At 44.1% G+C, this 22,664-nt stretch overlaps 1 protein-coding gene and 1 long non-coding RNA gene across 3 annotated transcripts in view; one reads left to right on the top strand and one right to left on the bottom strand.

The window, feature by feature from the left end:
- Window positions 1-22,664, bottom strand: part of LOC129386937 (uncharacterized) — a 428,157-nt gene that overhangs the window by 196,092 nt on the left and 209,401 nt on the right. The gene's annotated exons all lie outside the window — the stretch shown is intronic.
- The window catches only part of LOC126539488 (pyrokinin-1 receptor-like), a 206,992-nt gene continuing 198,860 nt past the window's right edge, over window positions 14,533-22,664 (top strand). Inside the window, exon 1 of one of the 2 annotated variants that reach the window (XM_055075423.2) lies at window positions 14,533-15,456. The gene's annotated coding sequence lies outside the window, so the exon portion shown is untranslated. The remainder of the gene's footprint in view (window positions 15,457-22,664) is intronic. The other variant, XM_055075422.2, reaches the window with a different exon arrangement.

Genomic DNA, 22,664 nt, shown 5'->3' with positions numbered 1-22,664 from the left:
ATGTCGCAAGTACACTCTTCCGACTTCCTCAGTCTGAGAGACAGCGTATGAACATAATCATTTTTCAAGTTGGTTTTTACAATCAACTGTTATATTACGAACGTGGAAAACCAATTTCCTATTTGAATACCTAGGTTATACGTTGACGATATCACCCCCACTTAATGTGGAATAACTAAATATCTCGTTGTGTTTTTGACATATAAATTCCTTTGTCAAAACGCAGATATGATTAAGTAACATCGTGTAGTAGGTGGGCGTGTTGATGCCTCGTCCCGCATTCTCATGTCAACTTGCACTATTGAAAACACACAAAAAAAAGCGCAGCTAAAGAAGCACAGCTTTCGAAAAATGCCACACGCTTCATGGACTACATTTCTAACTTGAAGGTCAGTTTTTGATAGCGATCCTTTGTGTTTAGTTAAGACCATGTGACTGTTATTATTCATATATTGTTCGTTGTCCTACGGTTAACTTCAGCTGGCTCACACTATTGCAGCCAAGAATCTATACCAACTGGCCAGATTATCCGTCTTTCTGTTACTACAGCTTTCCACGTGGTTGTGCAAAAAGAACAAAGCGTCCAATAAGCTTGCTTTGCAAAGTTATTGCAGAAATCGCGGACTGTGTTAGTGATTCTCGGATACTGTAACGGCGGCGTGAGTTAAGTATGATCCTCGAAGCAATGCAATCCAGACGCACTCTCTGTGGCACGTTTGCACAACGCACCCCGATGCAGTTTCTGCTGGCATGTAAAGCCCACCGTTATTTGCCGTTTATCTTCAATCACTTTAAAAAAAAGCTGGTCGTTCGCCACTAGGTTGTGCCACAGAGCCTGTACAATCTTAGGTACAAAAAGGCACATACAGGGAGCGCGATTAGCCATTGTTTAAATGCTGTGACAATACAGATATCACCACAAAGGCGCATCACAAGGCCACTTACTATATTCATTCGATTTATACAACTTTCTTGTAAACAACAACCTCTCTTGTAATCTTATTTGCTGGAAGTATTAGTGTTATGGAAAGCAAGCATTGCTATCAACGCCGGTCGAAACCATGCGTATGTACGGCAAAGAAACGCTTATTCTTTTTTTTTAATCAACAAACCAAATCTCAGGAGATGTCGAAAGACTTCGTATATTCTCTCATGCGAGTCGAATCATAATGGAGGCGTATAAAAAGGAGCGAATTGTAGATATTGCTGAAGATGGGTGTACAAAGCTAGGAAAGAGTCGATCCTTTTTGTCATGATCGATTTCGTTAGCCTGCAAACACTCTGCGAATTTGTCACTTCCTTTCGCACTCCCTTGCCCTCCAAGCAACATGTGTCCGCCCACTCATCCTGTTTTGCAGTGTTTTGCACCTCCACTGAATACGTCATAATCGTCTGAGCGACGTTTACGTAAAATGATACGTCTGCCCGCAGTGTACAGTGCAGTCATACACTTGACATCACAAATTGTTCAGTACACATTTAATGAATCTCGACTACGTTGTACTCCTTCTGATGCACGCGTGAACGCCGCAAAGCACACTTTACAGAAAAAAGTGTATTTGGCGTGGCGTCGGCCGTCGTCTATATATCGTCAATCGCCCACAGTGCATCTTAGGCAATGCATTCTAGTAGTATCATGCACGAACATGAACTCAACAAACGAATAATTAGGAAAAGAAATGCAGTAATTACGAGGGTGCAGTAGTACAGGCTCAGCTGCCGTTTTCCCTTATAATATATATATATATATATATATATATATATATATACATATATATATATATATATATATATATATATATATATATATATACATATATATATATATATATATATATATATATATATATGGCAGTAGATGTAGTAAGAGCTAACAACGTAAAAATGCCATGTTACGGCCTCTAAATGGGTTGCTACAAACTTGATAGCAGGCTTGACCGCAGTTCATCTGCAGGGGAGCGACATTGACAGACCAGTCAGTGTTGTTCTACAGCGCTGTCTGTCCTGTATGACATTAAGCTTGCGCTTACGTACCTTTCACTTCAACACATTTTTGAAGATAAAGCATTGTTGTAACCTACTGCAAGAGGACGCTCTATTTCTACAGGAACAGGAAGTCAACGCTCGCTGTCGAGTAGCAAATAAGGAAAACGATTTTTTAGTGCGCAGCTTTTAGGCGCCTGGTCCAGGGTTGAGCATCGCCGTCCCTCGGCGCAACCGCGCGAACGTGCTCATTCCAATGCTACCACAGCTGCTTCCGATGCCGCTCATCATGCCAGCGCTCCCATATTGCCCCTCCCTCTGTGAAGGCGCAGATGGCACTTGCCCACTGTCAGTCCATGCGGCGATTTTGGCCTCAAATTCTCTGCCTCAATATATCGCGAAACGAATACTCGCACCGAGCTGCGCTCAAATTTCGCATTATGGCGTATCGTAACCATGGAAACCCTTTTTAAATGGGAACAGCATTCTTTACCTATTTTAGCTGTTTTGAATCAACCCATCCATCCATCCCCACCCATTGTCATCATGCCGTCGTCTTCGTTGATCCATCGACGCCGTTTCTTGTTCGTCATTTTATCGCAATGATGCTGTCGTCATTCAATCGTGATTATGCCGCCGATGTCACGCCACCATTGTCATCGAATGGTCGTCACACAAGTGGTATCATGCATTCGTTGTCATATCGTCATACCGTCTTGGTCGTGCCATCGTAGTCATTGACGCTTCTTCGTCCGGTTGTCGTCATACCGTCGTCCTAACGCCGTCGCCGTATTAGAGTCGTCGTATTCACATTGTCATCATGTCGTCATCGTCATGTCATCGTCGTTATACCATCGTCATACATTAAATAACGACATCTCATTGTCGTCATGTTTTTGTCGTTACATGTCTGTCATTCAATCGATTTCATTCATGGTTTATCATTCCATTGTCCCTGCGCCGGCGTCCTACAGCCATCGTCAGGCCTCCATGCTCATGGTGAACTTGGCAAGACAGTGCCATAACAAAGTGGGACTATATTTGAGTCTGTGGACTGCAGCCAAAGCAACAAAAGTGTCATGATTAATACTACACGTGTTAAATAAACATGACTTCAGGAATACGATCATTCACATTGCTCGATTGCTATTTGCATTACCATCGGCAGTCATCGTGAGATGAGTGCTGGCGTAATTTTTCTTTTTCAGGAAAGTCCTTGCTTAAGAACAGAAGAACGCCGCCCCCAATAACATGCCGCTCTTCCAAAATGGTTGCTTTTACCCATTTAACCTGCTGTTAACCAAGGAAATAATAAATAGTACAGGTCACGGAAGTGTTAACAGAACACACGCAGTTCTAAGCTTGTGTACAATATACTCAGTATAGCTAACACAGGTACTGTATATACTATTTATCATACGCACACCGTTACCATGGGACACATCATGTCATGCTAATGAAAATTAACACAAAACTATAGCAACAACAGAAAAAAATATATTTATTGTAGAGCTCGCAAAATGTTGTTTTCCCTCTTCCGTCTATATAACGAATGAAATTCGGGAAGCTGAGGGGACCGCACGAGGTCAATGCTATCCCTGGCTCCTTCCTTTTCGTTTTCTGTGCGAGATATTGTAAGAAAAGTATTAAAACCAAGAACCGGAAGGCGAAACGCCCATGGACATTTCATTGGTCTAGCCGAAGACAAGCAGCGGCAGTTTACACCAGTCAGCCCGAGTAAACAACGACGATGCCTCTGCCACGTTGAGCTAAAGAACAAATTGACATTACGACGGCCGAAGATTCGAGGGTCCAAGCCGTTGCGATTTATTCGTTTGCCGACGCAAACAACTTGACTCTGGGGGAAAACTACGCTGCAACCTATCAGCCGAACACGCATTGTTGACAAAGAAACCCTTCTGCACAGAATAAGAAAAATAAAAATTACGGGTATCGATGACCTTATCAAAAATTTGGTACAAAAAGAAATGAGCGGAAGGGGTAAAAAGAATGAAAAAAAAAGGCAAAGCTTTCAAGTTAGGTGGACCCACTGCGATATAGATAAGCCAAGTGAAACGCGTTATTCGTGCAAAGTTGCAGCTTCAGACATCCGTAAAACAAATCGACTGACCAGAAGCTGGTACAAAGCGACATGGTATGAAAGTGGTTCTTTCGAGTTCATTGTGTCGGCCTTTCTTCCAGAGTTCAGTACAATAAGCCACCATAGAGAGCTCAGTTATAATGAACTGGCGGTAGAGTCAAACAAGCAGTACGTCATTATCTACAATATACTAATATGCTTCCTTTGCTTACATGGTAGCTGAAAATCAGAGCGCAATAATTTTCCCTTCTTATAACATCTGACATTACTCGCTTATAAAATCGTCTTTTGCGATGTACACTGCTAGTTTAAACTTAACGTGAACATTGCAGAATCTGACAATTTATATCTTTCTGATGCGAAACCATCAAGTGGCCCTTTGAGCGAAAGAGCCAGTGTATGTATAGCGAAGCGGAGCCTTGATTCCCACTGGCTGTGACGCCTTCTCACAAGCGCGCCTCGACGGAGCAGATACTGAGGCGCGACACAACGGGGCGTCGTCGGCGAGGCAGTTGCGTGACCCGCACATGCGGGCACCGCCGTCTCGCTCTCGGAAGCCGGCGCGCGGACTGCATCCCTCTCTCTCTCTCCCACTGGGTTTAGCTGCTGCGCGCGCCTGCCGGCCTTGGTGGACGCTGCTGCTTCCTCGGTCTCTCGTCGCGCAAGACGTCGGTGGCATGCGGTGTTGGGACCGCAGGCTGGTGTTGCTTGTTGGCTCAGACAGCACTCAGCGGCGTTAAAATGGCCATTAATGCTTTCGCATTCACAACTCCTGAGAAGTCCTTTGGGGGTCCTCCGACTTTTTTTAATAGCTAGTCTGTCGCTACGGCTTTGCTTTGCATTGCTTGCTTGCTTGTTTGTTTGTTTGTTTAGACTTTGACTGACTTTATTGAAATTTAGACAATAAACAATTGTCCAGGTGAAGAGGGTTAAAGGTGACACACGTGGTCACCTGACGAGGCCCTGGACACCCCGCATTGACGCAGGCACAGTTTCGACATGGTGAGGGATGAAGTACAAATTCTTACAGGAAGACTACAACAATTCACATACAGCAATATACATATGAAAAGTACACCGTATACTCAAATCAATCTAATTAAAGATTTATAATAGCTACAAACATGTTCAACTGACAAAAAACAAAGCACGGAATCTTAACTGGATCTCCTAAACAACAATAACAATTTTCACTTGACAAACACATACACGTTTAAAAAAACTCTTTGCCTGTTTTCTGAAAGCAGGCACAGAGGAACAGGCTTTCATGATATCAATCAGATCAGGATAAAGCTTTAATAGATAAAGAATTTGGCAACTTAATAGCTGTGTTCTGTAATTCGTCCTACATTTAAACTTCATGAAATTGGTTATCCTAAATTCGTAATGGGATTCATGTTTGGTATACCTCAAAAAGAAGAGTTGTGGATCAATCTTGAAATCTGAAAATGCAAACTCTCATAATCACAGTTTATATAGTGATTCAATGTCCAAGATGCGATTCTGCGTAAAACATACTGATGTTGATTCACGTTCTGGTAGGTTTTCAATAAAGCGCACACTTTTTTTCTATGATCCATGGAGGCTTTCCATGTTGAACCTAGTAGCGGTGCCCCATACAAGCAGGTAGTAGAGTAGTCGCGAGTGAGCAGTAATAAAATACAGTTGAAGTCGTAAATAACCAGGCAAGAGGAGGAGGAGGAGGAATAAACTTTTATTGTAGAACCAGCACTTTATGATGGCCGGGCCTAAGCCTCCCACGAAGGGACGTCGAGGGCTTGCCTCGCCGCCGCCTCGCGGGCGTGCTGGGTCGCCCAGGTTTGGTCGTCGAGGGCGGAGCTCCGCAGAGCCTCATGCAACCTCCACGAGAGAATCGTGGTGTTAGTCTGAGTGTACTGTGCTGGGCACTCCCATAGCATATGCGGAAGTGTAGCCGGGTGAATTCCACAGCACCGGCAGTTGGAGGCAGTAAGCGAAACTTATTAAGCATACCAATACACTGTGGAATATTGCATTTAATATAGTGAACATGACAAGACCAACGAAGGTTTTCATGAAACTGAACACGCAAGAATTTAATTTGTGTCACCTTTCCTAGCCGTCACGACTCGAATGTCACATCATTAGTAATATAAACAGGTCTGTTAACAGCGGTAAGAACAATGTACTTAGTTTTGTCAACATTTAATGAGAGTTCATTGGTAACAAGCCAATCAGATAGATTCTTAAGCCATAAGTTTACACGCGGAATTAAGGAACCTAAATTTTCACCAGAAAATATACACTTGTGTCGTCAGCGTAAAGGATAATACGAGGTTTTTTTGTGTGATAGATATCATGTCATTGATCTACAAAAGAAACAGAGTAAGTCCTTGGATTCATCCCCGAGGAACACCAAATTTTATTTGCGCAGAATTCGACGTGGCATTATTAACAAGAACATGCTGGGAATGACCGGAAAGGTAGTTCTGCAAGACGGTATTTTGCTAAGAAGTATGTTAGGTTTAATTGAATCAAACGTTTTGCTGAAGTCTAGAAAAACACATAATGTGTACAATTGATTTTCTATGTTTCTTAAGTTTATCCTTAATACTGAGCAAGACAGATTCAGTTGATTTCTTTCTCTGAAATCTGTACTGGCTGGGAAAAATTAATTGGTGTTTGTTAAGGTAGGTAGTAATCCGTGTATTAATCACTTTATCTATTATTTTGGAAAACAACGGTAGAACTGATATAGGTCTATTATTACTAATGATAGTTCCAGCACCGAGTTTAAACGAAACAGCGACTCTTGCAATCTTCATTTTTTCGGGCAAAATTCCTGTTGTCAAGATTAGATTTGTTATATGACAAAATAGATTAACTATTAGGTCAGCAGTTGCTTTGATTGGTGCTACCCTAATGCCATCAAAACCGTAAGAACAGTTATTTTTGAGACTTAATATTATATCGTTAATCTCTGCAGGAGTAGCTGGATATAAGAAAAGACCTTGTTGAAGATAATATTTCAAGTATGTTCCAATATTACTGGGCGTTCCTGCAAGAAAATCTCCAAATGCCAAAAAATGTCTGCTGAACTCATTAGCCAGAGCTTTACCACTCAGAACCATTCCACCAATTGTCATTTGTATAGGTAAATTTTTTCTTATTTCTGTAGAAGGTCTTTGACTGTACGCCACGTTTTTTTTTTTTTTCGAGGGTCAAAGGAGATATCTGAAAATTTATGAGCTTAGTATTGAATTCTAAATTTTTTTTTTATATCTGCACCTAATTGATTTCTAACTTTTTTATACTCTTTCAGAACTGTCAAGTCTTTAGATTTTACAAACTGGGGGAAAAGTCAGTTTTGTGCCTTGATTCGCCCAAGCAGGTCACGTGTAATCCAAAGCTTCCTTCCTTTTCTGCACTTTGCCATTGTTACAACTGGGAAAACGCATTCATACAACTCTTATTTTGCGCAAGAATTTGTCGTATAAAATATTAGGAAATTCGTCACGCTGCAATTGGCTCCAGTCGACAGAGAGGACGAGTTGACGAAAATATTCAATTTTGCTTTGGTTTATAACGCGGTAACTATTTGGTGGGTAAGCATGTTCGAATATTTGTTTAGTTGACTTTTCCATAAATCAGAATGTTGACAGGTGATCATTGACGTCACTGAGGAGTACTCCTGCCGTGGTACCACGAATATCACTTTTTGTTAGGCATAGGTCAATAAGTGTTTCGCTGGAGCCTGTGATACGACTAGGCGTTGCGATTATATTAGAAAAGCCGTTGGCCAACATCATATCAACAAATTCATTGACAGAATATGACTGTTCTAGTAGGTTAATATTAAAATTACCCATTATTACCACAGGTCTACTTTGTAAAGACAGGTCGCTTAATACCATATCTAAACAGTTGAACTATTGAAGAGACGCAGAAGGTGGCCGATAAATTACGCCAAAGATGAATGCATTTGGCTGAATAAAAAGTGATTCATGGGAAGGGTCAAAAACTGTGCACTGTGGAAAAAGAAAAACTGTTTTTCATGTACAAAGCTACATCAAACCCTTTGTTGATTTTCCTTAACAGCGCTTCACTTATATAACCAGGAAAGCGAACAGCATCATTCGAATCAGCATACTAGCTTTCAGTGAAAGCCAGCGCATCGATCTCACGGTTCAATGACTACAAAAAAATATCCACTTCTTCTTTGTTTCTTAAACTGTATGTATTAAGATAATAAAAGGAAGAGCATCCGGATTTTGATTTTGCAACATTTATACATTTAAAAGAGTTGGCATCGTGATAAGGACTGTTATCCATTTGAACTATTATTCACAGTAAATACAGACTATCTTAATATCACATCATATCATGTTATCAATGTCACTTTCATCGCGGATGCGAATCGCGTCGGCGCCTTCAGTTTTTCGTGCAAATATGTGACCATTCTTTTGCCACACAAATCGATAGGTCTTTTGTTTGCCTTTTCCACTTGGTAGCCAAAGAAGGCGTTTGTTGACAGGTGTCAGGTTGTCCAAAAATTTCTCGTTTGGAACTTCATCCTCAAGGCGCGAGCAATTGCGCATCCACTCTTCCTTTAGTAGGACGGATGAAAACCGAGCAAGAATAATAGGCTTCTTTCCCTTTCGTGCAGGTAGCCTATGAAGTCCATCAAGGTTACTGTTTTGAAGCTGTGGTCGCTGAAGTTTGCATTCGAGATCATTCATTCTTGCGAGCAGGTCTTCGTGTGCCTCCGCTGCGACGCCATGCATTTCGATGTTTTTCCTGCGACTGTACTGTTCCAGCTCATTTAGCTGCAGTTTGACTTCCTTCGTGCTTGTGGACGTTCCTGACTCTATGGTCTCGACCCTGCTTTCCAAGACTGCAGTGCTGGAGTTTTACTTGTCGAACTTACTCAATATTGTATCATATTTTTCAGAAAGGCTGTGTATTGATGTTTCAATGTTACTGACTGTTATCAATAGTTGTGTCAAATTGTCAACTTTAGCGACGAGGGGAAGCATGAGGGTTATCTTTTCATCTAGCTCTTTCAATATATTCTGGATGTTTGAGTCTTCTGTTGGTGTTACGGCGTTGCCACATCGTTTTTCCAAGTTAACATGTTGCACAGTTCAAGCTAGATTTCACTGAGTCACCCTTGGCACGGGAATTGGACGTTTTCACCCCAGAGCATTTCCCTAGGTGGTACGAGTACTTGCAACCAGTGCATGTTATATACATGCCATCTTCAGACAACGCTGTATGACATGTCAAACACTCTTTTTCTTCCTTATCCGACATTACCAAGAAAACTCTAATAAACACTTCACGGTAGCAGCAGTGGACACAATCATATCTATTGTCTTTACAAGAGAGGCTAAAAGCCCCACCTGCCTATTGAGCTTGCCTATCTTTGCTATGCTCCGCCTGGTTAAGTGAAAAGGACTAGCGGGTATATAGTATATAGCGGGTATCGACCACGATTCTAACATTACACACGCGTACAAGCACATTGAAAAATCGTATTGTCCGAACTGTGCTCTGTGCAAGGAGGTAGCATGCGTGTTTGCTGTAGTTGAGTCGATAAGCACCAGTGCAGCAGTCGTAGTTGTATCTTTCCAGTGTTGGCGGAGGACCTGGAGAACTGAACGTCTGGTCAAGAATTACGGATAACGGAGAAAGCATGGTGCATGTGCAACAAACGAATCAGCGAAGATAGACAGGAAAGCTTTTTATGCATGCTTACGACACTTGATCTAAACAACTAAACTCAAACAAGAACATCGCTAGGAAAACATCCAACGCACTGCGCCAGACTTAACAGGAATATCTAGAGGGGAAGCCAATTCCCGCTTCTTAGTCGAAATACATCTGAAACTTGGACACATTATCTTTATGTTTCCGCTGGAAAATTTTCAGTGTAATTTTCTGCGTTTAAATAACATTAGAACATTAATCATTATTTGGAGCATATTGAGACGCACTTGTTTATCTTTTGCGCTGACCGCTTTTCACTGGCTAACACATGTTAAGAGTTTTGGCTCTCTTGCATGTATCCGAACATTCAGGGCGACAGAAGGAGGTCGAGTCGGGTTGTCGGGATGGAATTGGCCTGTCGAGCTCCTGTACACGCTAGCCGGTCGTGCTTTAAGAGTGTCGAGCGTCGAGTCGGGTTGAGTTAGCGCAATAGCACACGGCAGGCTTATCCAGCCCAACCCGTTTGCAGGGCGCATGTAAACGTGGACGGATCGGGCCAACTAGCGCCGAGACTCGAGCGGAACCACTGTGATGTCGCCATTTATGCTCCGGTCGCGGGAATGATGTTAGGACTCGGCAAGGGACAAGCAGCGTGAAGTGCAACCTAATCGTAACGTTAAGATCCCTGAAATAGAGCTGTCGCAGACGGCTGGGGCAACCGGAAAACCAATTCAAACGCGTTGACGTCTCGTCTCGACTCTGCGCGTCGCCGTTGTCCAGTCTCGTTGTCCAGACCTCGTTTCGACGGTGGCAATACGTTGTGTCGCTGTACTGATTCGATTCTAACGCACAACCGTCTACAGTCATCGTGAGATGTGTTCTATTGCAACATTTTTTCTCCCTCCACCAGTGCAGTATATAGGGGTCGACCTATGTTCGAGTAGATACCACAATTTTTGACGTTCCGGACAGCCCTTCGATCTGTTAAAACACATTCGGAAAGTCTAATAGTTCACCGTTTTATGTGCGCTACACATCAAATTACAGAAAGAGGAGGCCTGATAAGCCAGAAGACACGCGAATGGGTAGCCACGCTGCTTAAAGGAACATTAAATCAGTTTAGACTGATAAGTATTCTTTGAAAACTCCATATTAGGTTAGTTCGCGACAATGGGTTGATTACCAGAAGAGAAAAATGAAGATTAAAGTTGCAGTCACTGAATTTCGCGCCTAAACCGCAGCGCCGGTACGCGTCACTGTGACTTCAAGCATTCTAATTTTCTTTTTCTGTATTTTTGGCTGCGTTGGCTCCGTCAAAGTCCCTCAAACTTTCTTTGTCTATTATTTGGCTTCTTTAGAACACAATGTAGCTGATGTTTACCGATAAACAATTAAGCCCTAGCAGACGCCGTGAATATTGGTAACGCCACGGCGCGCTGGTGCGATAACTTCAAGGCGGCGTCGCGATCCGTCTTTCTCTTCTGCACCTTTTCCGACTTATCAAGCCCCTTCTCACTGTAATAGCGACCTTTTTGGTATTGTAGAAGGCTAATTTACTAATACAGGTCAAATAAATGCACTCTTTAATGTCTCTGTAGGGTTCCCGCAGGGGTGCCATGACGTCATAGATTTTCACTGTGTCCAATTTGGCCTAACGCTCCTCCTACACATGTTCTTCTTCGGGTGTACGAACTATACGTACCCGCCTCGTCGATAACGCTGCTGTTTTTAGCGCCGATACCTCTCCTGCTTATATAGTGTGATAACCTTGCAACGTCAAGCTATTGTTCACGGCGAGAGTTCTAATCTGTATCGCATTTTGACATCTGCGCCACCGCACTGCACCCGTATGGGTTTGTTGAAAATCGCTAAGTCTGTTTCTGTTGCCGGACGCCGAAATAACTATATACGGAAGGTTAGTCATACGCGGGCATTCGCTGTAAAATATGAGATAACACAAAACGCTGAAAAACACTGGAGACATTCAAAGAGCCCTACTACATCCGAGATGTTGCGAGCCCTTCAACAAAGATGATATAGAGGCTTGTATGCGCTATAACAGCTCACAGTGAAAGCGATGCCGCTTTCGCAGGAAAAACGGATTGAATGCTATGACGAGCACGGTAATACGATCACCGCATCGCGTGCGTACCAAGACCAGCTAAACACGAGGCCCAATACACAGGCGGAAGTTCGGTGGCGAGGCACAGTATAAAATCATTGCGTACGGAGGTGCGAGGCAAGTTTGGCACAAAATTTTGCCAGCAATATTGTTTTTCTCATGTTTACTGTCTTTCTCTGATGTAGGTTCTTAACAATGTGCCAAATTATTTCTTTGGCCTGAACAGTTCGTTTTCTTCAATTACCTGTGGTAGATACCGCAAAGAGTTGATTACGGGAAGAGATGGATAGCTTTATTGAAATTATTTTCAGTACAAGCTTATTAGCGAATTTCTTCTAATTGTCCTTTTAGGATCGCTCTCGGGTATATGAAAATGAGAAATTTAATCCGCTAAAACATGGAGGTCCGTCCGTTCTGTGGCTATCCAGCACTTTATCGCATCCGTCGTCAGTTAGCAGTACTCGCCCTGTGTTCATTTGTAGGCATTGTCTTTCGCTTCGCGCCAAAGTTTAAAAAAGTTACACTCGCACTTACTAATGATCTTTCTGCCTTTTGTATTTGTTGCAAACTTGGAATTTCGGGCACACTGTGACGTGCTCGCGTACGCACAACATACCTCGAGTTCCCAGTTAGACACCTCGCAAATGTCCACCTAGGGCGCTATAACGAGACGTGTCACCGATGTAGTGGGCTCGAACGTCTGTCTTTCAGCACAGCAGCTCAATGCTCTAACCAATGATAGGCCATGATCGCGCTCGTGCTCCTCACGTGCGAAGTCGCACTTTGAAACGTCTGGCGCGCGTGTCACGTGCCAGGTTCTTACATTCTTAGCTCGTAAGAGCTAGCGCTTTGAGACGCTGTGTTGGCGTGCACTGCCTTCGCGATCAGCTCATACATTTCTTGTCAAACCGACTTTTACAAAGTGACAAAAGCATGACTATATAGTTATCGCACTGAAAAAAACAAGCCCTAGTAAACGCAACCGAAAGTTTTACTCACACAGTACAGCGCAGCATCTTGCAGATATTTTTCAAAACATCTACGCTGGCGTCCCAATAACTCCTGTAACGCACTTCCCAACCAAGGTTTATTTTGGGGGATAGTGTTGTGTGGTACGGGATTGCACGTTGCAGAAATTGTGAAGGTGAATTTCTCAAAATTCCATGTGTTAGAACTTCTAACGAGTGGCGAGGCGTTGAGCGCTCACAGGCTTCAACAGCACATTTCCCATGCAAGTCCTAAGCTGCTCAACGATCAGTTTATAACTTCGCTGGTAGCCAACTGCTAACGGTGGTGTGTCGAGCAAGAAATATATACACTTCAGACTAATCCTTCTGAAGTGACGGTATCTTGTGTTCTGCCACAGGAAACTTTCGCGCTAACTGAGGTACCCGTGCACCCACCGTCCAGAGCCCCATAACGTAAATAAAGTTTATACTACTACTTCATTTTACAAAAGAACCGGGTGTTACATTTTATAATATATGACAAAGATCTATGCCCTAGCTACACGCTCTTATGTGATGGCCAATTTTTCTGTCATCAAAACACTACTGGCCCTATCTATGTTGCAAGTACAAAATATCCAGCTTACAATTCAAATTGCTACGAATGCAATAAAAACAAGCTAGTTGCGACAACCAGGCGTCAGATTCGCTTGAAAATTTTCCATGGCTACGTCAAAAGTTTCTGAAGCCAGGACAGAATAGCGCGAAATGCAACGTCATTGTTACGTAGAGTCTCAGTATTCTCCTAGTTACCACAGAGGTCCCAACGTCTGATGGACTATTTAAATGAATATTCATTCTTTATAAAGCAACTAAGAAGTTTCATCGACCTGTGTTATCTTAAAACAGAAACTGTTAAACACTGCACAAAATGTTCCACCAATAAACGTAAGCGCAAGGACCGACGTTCACATCGCAAAAAAAAAAAGTTTTACAGAAGTTACGCGCTGTTTTATTCAAGCATGATGAGTCTGACGTCAGAAACAAGGAGGAATTTTAAGAAAGTTGTTTAACTCGGGTTTCCTTATCTCCTTTTGCTATAATTTGTACTACGAAAAAAAGAGTTTTTAAGATATTAAAGTAATTTGTGCGTACTGCACCGTAATCCAATTTGCCAGCTGGCTCATTCAGGCTGCATGGGCCTCGCGAAAAGACTCAGAATAATTTCTTGCTCCCAAGAGGCCACATATGCGTGGAAAGCACTTCTTTAAGTTTGCCGTTGCTTTATTTCGAGCATAGCATAAGTTTAGTCAGGTCAGAAGCACCCCGGCCAAGCATCCTCTTGATTTACGCTGAAAATTACGCGAGGGGCCCAACAGCGCTTTTTAATTCCCGGAGAATAATAAGAGCTACGCCCATTTTTAATCAAAACAGGAACTCTTATAATCCGTTCGTTCTTATGCTTTCCTCGCGAACTTCTACAAACCCGGCGCTCCGAATGAACTGACGTACTTCCGGTCCCGAATCCCATACATTCAGCTGCGAACGAGGCAGCCAGGAATTCCTCCACAGGGCATCAGAGAGGATGCCCTCGCAACCGCCACCGCGACATTGAAAGTAGAGAGAAGCCGCGACGATCGCGGCCAGGCGCTGTGAGAGCGCGAAGAGAGAGGGAAACGGGAGAGAAAAAAAAATTGGAAGAAAATGAAGAGAGCGAGTGCCGGAGGTGACGTTGCCCCGAGAAACACGTGTTCTGGTCGTCACGCCTCACGTGACGGTTGCGTCACTGGCGCGCTCTCACCATCATCGAAGCAGCGAGAAGAAAAGTTTCTCTCTCCACGACGGAGAGCGAGAGTAGAAGGTGGCGAGAGGGGAGAGGCTGGAAGGAAGTTCCGGAGTTGGAACCCCGAGTCCCGCGCGCCCAGTCATCACGACACGGGCTGCCCGAACGGCTGGGTCGGCCCGGGGAGCTCCTTAAATCCGACGCAGGCCGGTAGTGTCGTCTTCAACTTTTTCGTTCTGCCATTTCTAAAAAAAAAAAAGACATTCGGTACGCTTCGCCTTTCCTGCTTAACTTTCGAAAACGAAATCCCCTGCTTCTCTTCGACGTGTTGGTGGGAGTGTCAGTTTATGTATAAAGGACAGAAGTGAACTTTCGTCGCTGGATCATCCTCTTCAACACGTGAAGCTATGGTTCTGCGCTGCGCTCCCGACTTTTGTGCGTTTGCTGATGACTCGAAAATTCTCGCTCACACTGATCAGCACTGCCCCTCCAGTAATTCCTCGGACTCCTCTGTGGATAATCACTCGGCTCGGTGTTGACACTGCATCGCACTTGTTCCGTGCCAGCTAATGTGGGTGTGAAGAGTGTTCACAGACGACGACGGGCCAGAAAAACGCTGTCATCGAGAAGAGGAGAGTTGACTGCAGTGACCTCTTGTAATGTTTCCCGTTTCTTTAGCGACTGCTCAATTCGTGCGCGTAAAACGAACAGCGCCTTCTTTCGTTATTTAAACCATCTATTTACGAACTGAGGACTTGCGACCACGACAAGATTCGAGCTGGAAGCCGTTTCGCTACAGCGCACCGACATCTCTCCCACGCAACAATATCAAGTAAGTGGGCTCCCCAGGACTTTATTTTTGCGTGTGTGTTATTGATACGGTTTAATTTCTAGCTATAGCGTAGGTAGTGCAGGGAAAAAAAGTGTTAGGCACAGGCGACACCATTGCTGATAAGAATAACGTCTGCATAATCCGCTCTGCTTAGATATGTGTGATTGGTTAAGCTGAACCTCTTACCCATGAATCCTAAAAGGCCTTTGAGCCCCTATCTTGTCTCCAAACAACGATTGTCATCGATCTTGTCTGCCTTTGATTTCTTTAACAATGCACGTCCGGTACTTCCAGGTCACGAACAGCATGCGCGTATCATCGTGACGTAGCTTTCTGACGGGTGAGATGCGGGCAAGAAAACGTGAAAAAAAAATGCCTGCAAGATAGATGACAATTATTGTTTGTGGACAAGAGGAGCCCCAGAAGGCGTCTATGCGTGCACTCCATAGAATTCGTTTATGCAGTACCGCGCTCCACATTTTGTGTTACATTGAACCCAATTAACATACGAGTATTCAATGATGAATGCAGTTTTAGTCATTTAAATGAATATACGATGGCTTTATAAGCAACCATGCCTCACTGAGATCACGGAAAAAAAATGCAGAAACGAGCTCCCACTTATTTTCCTTCATTCAAAATTAGAACTTATTTTGATGTCAACTAAACCTATACATAATAATGTCTTGTTTCATTTGGAAACTAAAGGTGTATGGCATGATTGTTATTGCTACGCTCTACCAAAATGCAATGTTTGTGCGATTTTTCAATCGGCATTGAAAGCTGATCAAGCTTATTAGAATGCGCCATGAGATGCCAGCGGGAGGAATTGCGGAACCACGGCATTGACAACGAAGCAAGAAAAATTCTAATGGGAAAAAAAAATTGTACACAACAAAAAAGAATTGCTCCGAGTGTTACGAACGTGTTTTTTTTTTTTCGCTGCTTTTTTGCGTTTGAACATTTTTGGTTTATAGCCAGCACGCGTGTTATTGTGTGCGTGATCGTATGGCTTATTGAGTATGTCCGTCCACGCTTGTTTTCTTTAAGTATCCTTGAATAACCTTACTAAAAAATAAATAAAGTCAATTAATATCCTGATTGTATGTTTGAACGTATTAGTTCGCTTGTACGTAACGTATATGTGTTTGTTGATAAAAAGAAAACGCGATCTGATGCAGCCGAATGGGTACAGGGATCCCGTCAAGCTTCCGGATCGACAAAGCGTTTTGTCCCTCTTCCATGCACTTAAGGTGCACGAATGCAGAGATAAAATGAAATGAATTGACATCGAGACATTTGTTAGAAATTAAATCTTAACATAGTCAACAGATACTTTCCTAAAATACCAGAGTTCAATTTCTCCATTCCACTCCTTTTGAAAAAAGAACCTTTCTAAATGACGTGTAACGCGGGCTAGTCGAAAAGGAAACAAATTGCGCATGAATGTACCCTATCATTATTTCCAGGATATTGTCTTGGGATATAATGCGTGAATGAGTTTATGCTTATTATTGGTCAGTAGTGGAAGCTACTTCCTACTGTTTAGTACAAAGTGCAAAAATTCTTACTTGTCTTGCACAACGTATCGTGTCCCGCATACAAGTATCAATGCTTTAGCCGCCTGCTCTTGGATACGTACCATAAAGTGAATTTTGAATAAATCAAAATCACTCAATCACATGGGGACGCAACAAGCGAAACAATGCGTAGACAGGCAGCGAACCATGGTATCGGTTACGTCACATGCAACAAATTAAAGAAATAAGGGAAACGAATGATAGTTTAGAAATGTGGGTCAAGGTGGTCCCGGCGTTGTCGCGATGGACGAAACACCGTGTTTCTTTGCATTTCTTGGGTGCCTGGACGGGAACGCAATTTCCCGTGCCGCTTAACCATTCCGGCCGCGAAACTTCTCGGCCATTCTATCCACTAAATGTACGGGCGTCGCCGCGTCAGGAATGCTGTTGGGGGCGGGCGACAGTGTGGCGGGTTTAAACTTGGTCGCCTTCCAAAAAGATACTGCGAAGACGAGCATCGAGAGCTTCCTCGAAGCCCCGCCGACAAATAGGCCATACTTCTAACGCCACTGAGCCTCCATAACACCTTCGTCACAACGTCTGTTGCATTTCTGGAATCGTAACTTTTTACTAGTATTTTTTTTTCTTGGCGGTTCGTCCGCGTTTCGTTTTGTTTGTTCTTTTCACTGGCATTCTTTATCTCTTTTGTTTCCTACGCACGCCGCGCGCTTGCGTGTCACATGGTTAAGTGATTTACGCGTGTTCTTGTCGGTATGCCAAGCGAGGGAGTTGCTTTTTATTTTTTCATTCTTTCGCGTGCGCTATCCCAGAGAAACACCGTTAGGGAGAGACTTGGCAGTCACAAAGGCACGCCTGCCGACTGCTCTCACAGTGCTTTGGGGGGCCTGAAAAAGGTAGCGCTCGCGGTGCATCTATGCACTCTTAATGTCGTTCCACTATAGATGGCGTGCAACGAGACGGTGGCGCAGCCCTGGTGGCGGGTTGTGGAGGTCTCTCGCCGTACTATAGCTACAGCCATGACCCGATCTCAGAGGCCATGTAGCAGATGACGGCAAGCAAGAGAATCCCGCGCGCAGTAAACAAAGCTCTTCTTGCAAGCTTTTCAGCAAAATATCCGTATACTTAACGCAGTTGACTCCCAATGGGTACAATAAATTGTTTTCCATTACTGCGGGGAATCGTTGATTGTGAATGCAAGAGTCACGAGCGTGATTATTTATCATATTTCCTTTTCATATCACCTCATCTCACCATCCTTTATACCTTGAAAAACTGTTTCTGGAGAAGCCGGCGACACAACAATTGCCAGAACTTTCAATGTCCATCGATATAAAGCATTCACATTTGTAAATATTCTTTCACTTCTGCGTTCTGCACAAAACCGAAAATTATGAGCAACGTTTTCCATATATTTGAATTTCAACTTTTTTTTAAGTTCACATATCAATAAATATGAGGCACCATGTCGCCGGTGAAGTAGTCACTGTTATCCAGAACCGTGTCCCACATGCCTTTACATATGTCGGCAACTCAAATATGGCTTTAGCCACAGGTGTGCGAAACAATGTTCCAGATAATCGGTACAGGTACATAAACACTGTTTCGGATAAAATTGGTTATCTCACTGAAACATAGTTCGACATTGTAAACTGACGTAAAAATAACTAACTACAGAGTTCAAATATATGAAACACCTTTCTTGATATTTAATAATTTAGGTAAGCAGAAAATATACTCCGCAATATTTCGCTAATAGCTGGAACTTAAATGGAGATATGTTTAAAGTGTAGACAGGGGTTAAATGCTGGCGTTACAGTATCCGGCTTTCGCACGTCAATGTCGATTTCTGTGAATAGGCTGGAACATTTTACTGCCGATTTCTAAAGCGAAGCTTTTTTCTTTTTTGTCATCTGTCCTCTCGGGGTTCGGTCTGCGTAAGTACCGTATCTAACTAAATAGACAAAACGGTACAGCCCCGAATATTGGTCGACAAAGTAGGGCCGACGAGGCCACCCTTGTTCCCCGTAATAAAAGAATGCATCACGAATAAAACCTGCACCTACAACATCAGCTAAAAGCCACGTTTAAAGTACACACAGACCTCGTAACCGGACAGCACCTGCTATTGAACACCTTCCTTAATTTTTCTCGCACTTATTTTATTTGGTCCACCCCCTTCTCGAGCCAGTCGATATGCGCCACCTGGATGCGCGCTGTTAAGAATGGCGAGCTGCAAGGAAAAATTGCCACCCAATTACGACTGGGGGACAAGGCGCGCATCCCCCACTCTCCATCGCTGCAGCAAGACTGCGTTCGAAGAAGCGGGCTTTGTGCTGAAAACCGCCGCCATCCACGAGCCCCATCTCCGTTGTGACGAAACGGGTTCGACTGACGAACTATTGTGCCCGAGGTCCCCGGCGCGAACCTGATTTCGCTACGCATGAGCAAGCCGCGGCGGGACAACGAGCTACTCAGGATGTCTCCGAGCTTCCCGGAACGACTCGCCTCTGTCGTCGGCTTCAGTCCTTCGCACCTGTGTGTTTGCGTGTGTGTGTGCGTCACCTTGTCGCAGGAGGCGGCTAGTTTTGCGACGACGAAACGAACATTCGCTGCCTTGTATCGCCGAAGGACCGAGCGTTTAAAAACGGCTGTTGGGCGGAGGCTCGACACACTTCTCTCGTGCAGTCAGGTTGGACTGACACACTTTCTGTTGAGCAGTCATGTTGGACTGACACTCTTTTTCTTAAGCAGTCATGTTAGACTGATTTAATTTCTGTAAATAAACCCATTTTCCTCGTTCTCGATGAGAAGCAGTTCTTCCCTTCATCAACGTCCTCAGCGGGTTTAAGTTGGACGACGGCATGGGCCAGCTACCTTCGAATTCTTGCCGGACTCCAATCTTGGCAACGGATCTCGAGCGATGGGATTGAGCCCCCAATCCTGACAGCGCCCATTCTTGCACAACGGTCCAGGCTGGGTACTGAATGTTTAATGTACTGAGATAAGTGTCTCACTTATCTGTGCACACACATCTCACCATTCTCCCCTCGGCAAACATGATACATTACCTTGGCCGTCGTGGCACACGCAGTTAACAGCTGCAGAGAATGAGGCTGCAGCTTGCGTCATCCGCCATTACCCCTACCTCGCTAACTAAACCGAGCTTGGCGTCAGCTTACATTGCGTTGAATCTGCGTGGTTTTATTTTTTATTGGCTTACCTGAAATTCCGCACTCGTAATACGCGCAAGTGCAAAATTAACATGAGCAACGAAAGAAAAAATGGGGACATTAGGAAAGCGACATTGGTAAGTGTGGCATGAATGTTCGCAAAAACAAAATGCTTGTCTTCTCTTACAAAAATAAATGTAACAACATCAACAGAAAAGACGCTCACGACGGCCATTTCCTCCTCCTCCCGTCTCTTTCTCTATCTTTCTTTCCCTTTTTCCCGTCCCCAAGAGTAGGGTAGCCAACCAGACGCATTTCTGGTTAACATCCCTGCCTTCTCTCTTTATTTCCTCCACCTCCTCCTCCTTGTGATACACCTTTGATACACCTTTGGAATATGCGCATTATGAGCACGGTGGGTGAGCGATGCGATGCGAATAAAGTACGATGGCTGCGTGGCCCCAAGAGACTATTGGCCTGGGCTAGCAGTCTCGAATAACGCCGCACCAACCTTCTGAGCACACGGGCTCAAAGGACCCAAATGCAAAATATCATCTTTTTTGTTGACTACTATGTGCTTTCAAAACAACAAATATCTCGCTTTTCAGTAAAGCCATGAGGAGTTTTAGTAAGCGGCAGCTAAAGTAGGACATAGGAATGCATTATGTAACCGCGCTAACAACAACGGACGAAGAAGGAAACACACAGGACAGGCGCGGAACTTCAACTCAGATTTACTCCGGGAAAGCCCACATTTATACATGTATATTAATCAAACTGCATAATCATCAGACAACCATCACTCGACATTGGCATGAGTCGAAATCTGAGTTGAAGTTCCGCGCCTGTCCTGTGTGTTTCCTTCTTCGTCCGTTGTCGTTTGCGCGGTTACATAATGCATTCCAATATCGACCACCGACTAGCCCGCCTCTCGCGGGTAAAAGTAGGACAGTTTCTTTGACTGCATAGATGGTTGAGCTTTCTCAAGAAACGTTCGTGTGGGCTGTTGTCCTATGGTCGCTTCTGGTGCGAGTGCCGATACATAATGTGGTTTATTTGTTTCAAGATTTATTTACTCTACCACATCACCTGGGAGTGCGAACGCAACAAAGCATTCCACAAACACGAACACCCGAGTGCGGAGCCATGGGAGAGTCGGCTCACCAACAGCGAGCTCACGCCCCAAAGGGCCCTAGTGCAGCACGCGAGCGATGCAGCACGACTCAGTGGAGCCTTGGAATAGGGGCCCACCCTTGCTGAAGAGAAGTCTCAAGTCGCCAGCGCCAAGAAGATGAAGACGACGGAGACCTCGTAACCGCGAAACTCTTGAAAGACTCAAAAGTTTTCACTCACTCACTAGGTGGTGAGGCTCGTACGCTTATCCTGCAGTGACCATCCTTTTTTTTTCTGAACCGTTTCGTTTTTTGTACGAAAGTTGTTATGAACGACCAACATTACCCGCTGTGGTAGCCCAGTGGTTATGGCGTTGCGCTGCTGAGCTCGAGAGGTCGCGGGTTTGATCCCAATGGCGGCACCGCATTTCCACGGGGACGAAAAGCAATAATGCACTTGTACCTAGATTTAGGCGCACGTTAGAGAACCCGCGGGCGGCCAAAATAAATCTGAAGTCCCCGACCACGGCTTACGTCATAATCAGATTGTGGTTTTTGCAAGTAAAACCCCACAATTCAGTTTTAAGGCGACCAGCATTCGAACAGCCGGGTATGCGATTGCATTCCCTTTCTTCCAACCGTTCGCTAACAAACAACTGTTAAGTACGAAGCATTGAATTCGCGTACTGCCTTCGTGAAACTGCAATGCATCAATCAAACGTAGAAGCATCTACAGGCATCCAGCGGATTTGATGCCATCGACCCCGGCTGAAACCATGCAAAAGCAAATAAAGAAATGTTGTCGATGTTTCGTTCTTTTTCTGTATTCTTTATTAGACTTCAAAGGCGTGTTCTTTGCAGAAGCGTATTATACTCAAAAGTGCAGGGCTTGGTTTACGTCGTGTCAGCCGACGGGTTGTTCCAGTTTGTGCACTCCTTGTCTGCGATAGATCTTGTTTTATTTCTTGTTTGTTTGCGCTTTTCTGCGATCCTACGCACGTTCGTCATTTTTCTCTGACAGCATTTAAGTGGGCTCAGACTGCCAACTTGGTGCCTCCTACTAACTTGACGCTGCCCCACACTCCTAAAACATTTCGCACATGTCTTCAGAAAGCTGACAACAGCTACCCTGGCCTGCATCATACGACCTGTCAACCTTACATTATTTGTTGAAGTAAGAGACGAAAACAAAAGAGGTTGTTGCATAAGCAACACCGCTTTCAATATTGCGCGGGGGTAGTGCTCTGAAATCCTCGCGCATTCCAGTTCGTGTTCAACGCTGCGTAAAGCGTTGTGAATTCACAGTTCACAGAAAGATTCGGTCGTTTTCCTTATACTGTGAGCTACGCAGAGAATACAATTTATGGCCTAGGCGAATGTCTCAT

Source organism: Dermacentor andersoni, chromosome 11, assembly GCF_023375885.2.
Source record: "Dermacentor andersoni chromosome 11, qqDerAnde1_hic_scaffold, whole genome shotgun sequence".
Lineage (NCBI taxonomy): Eukaryota > Metazoa > Arthropoda > Arachnida > Ixodida > Ixodidae > Dermacentor > Dermacentor andersoni.
Note: the sequence above shows the minus strand (reverse complement) of the source record. Positions and strands in the feature narration are given on the sequence as shown.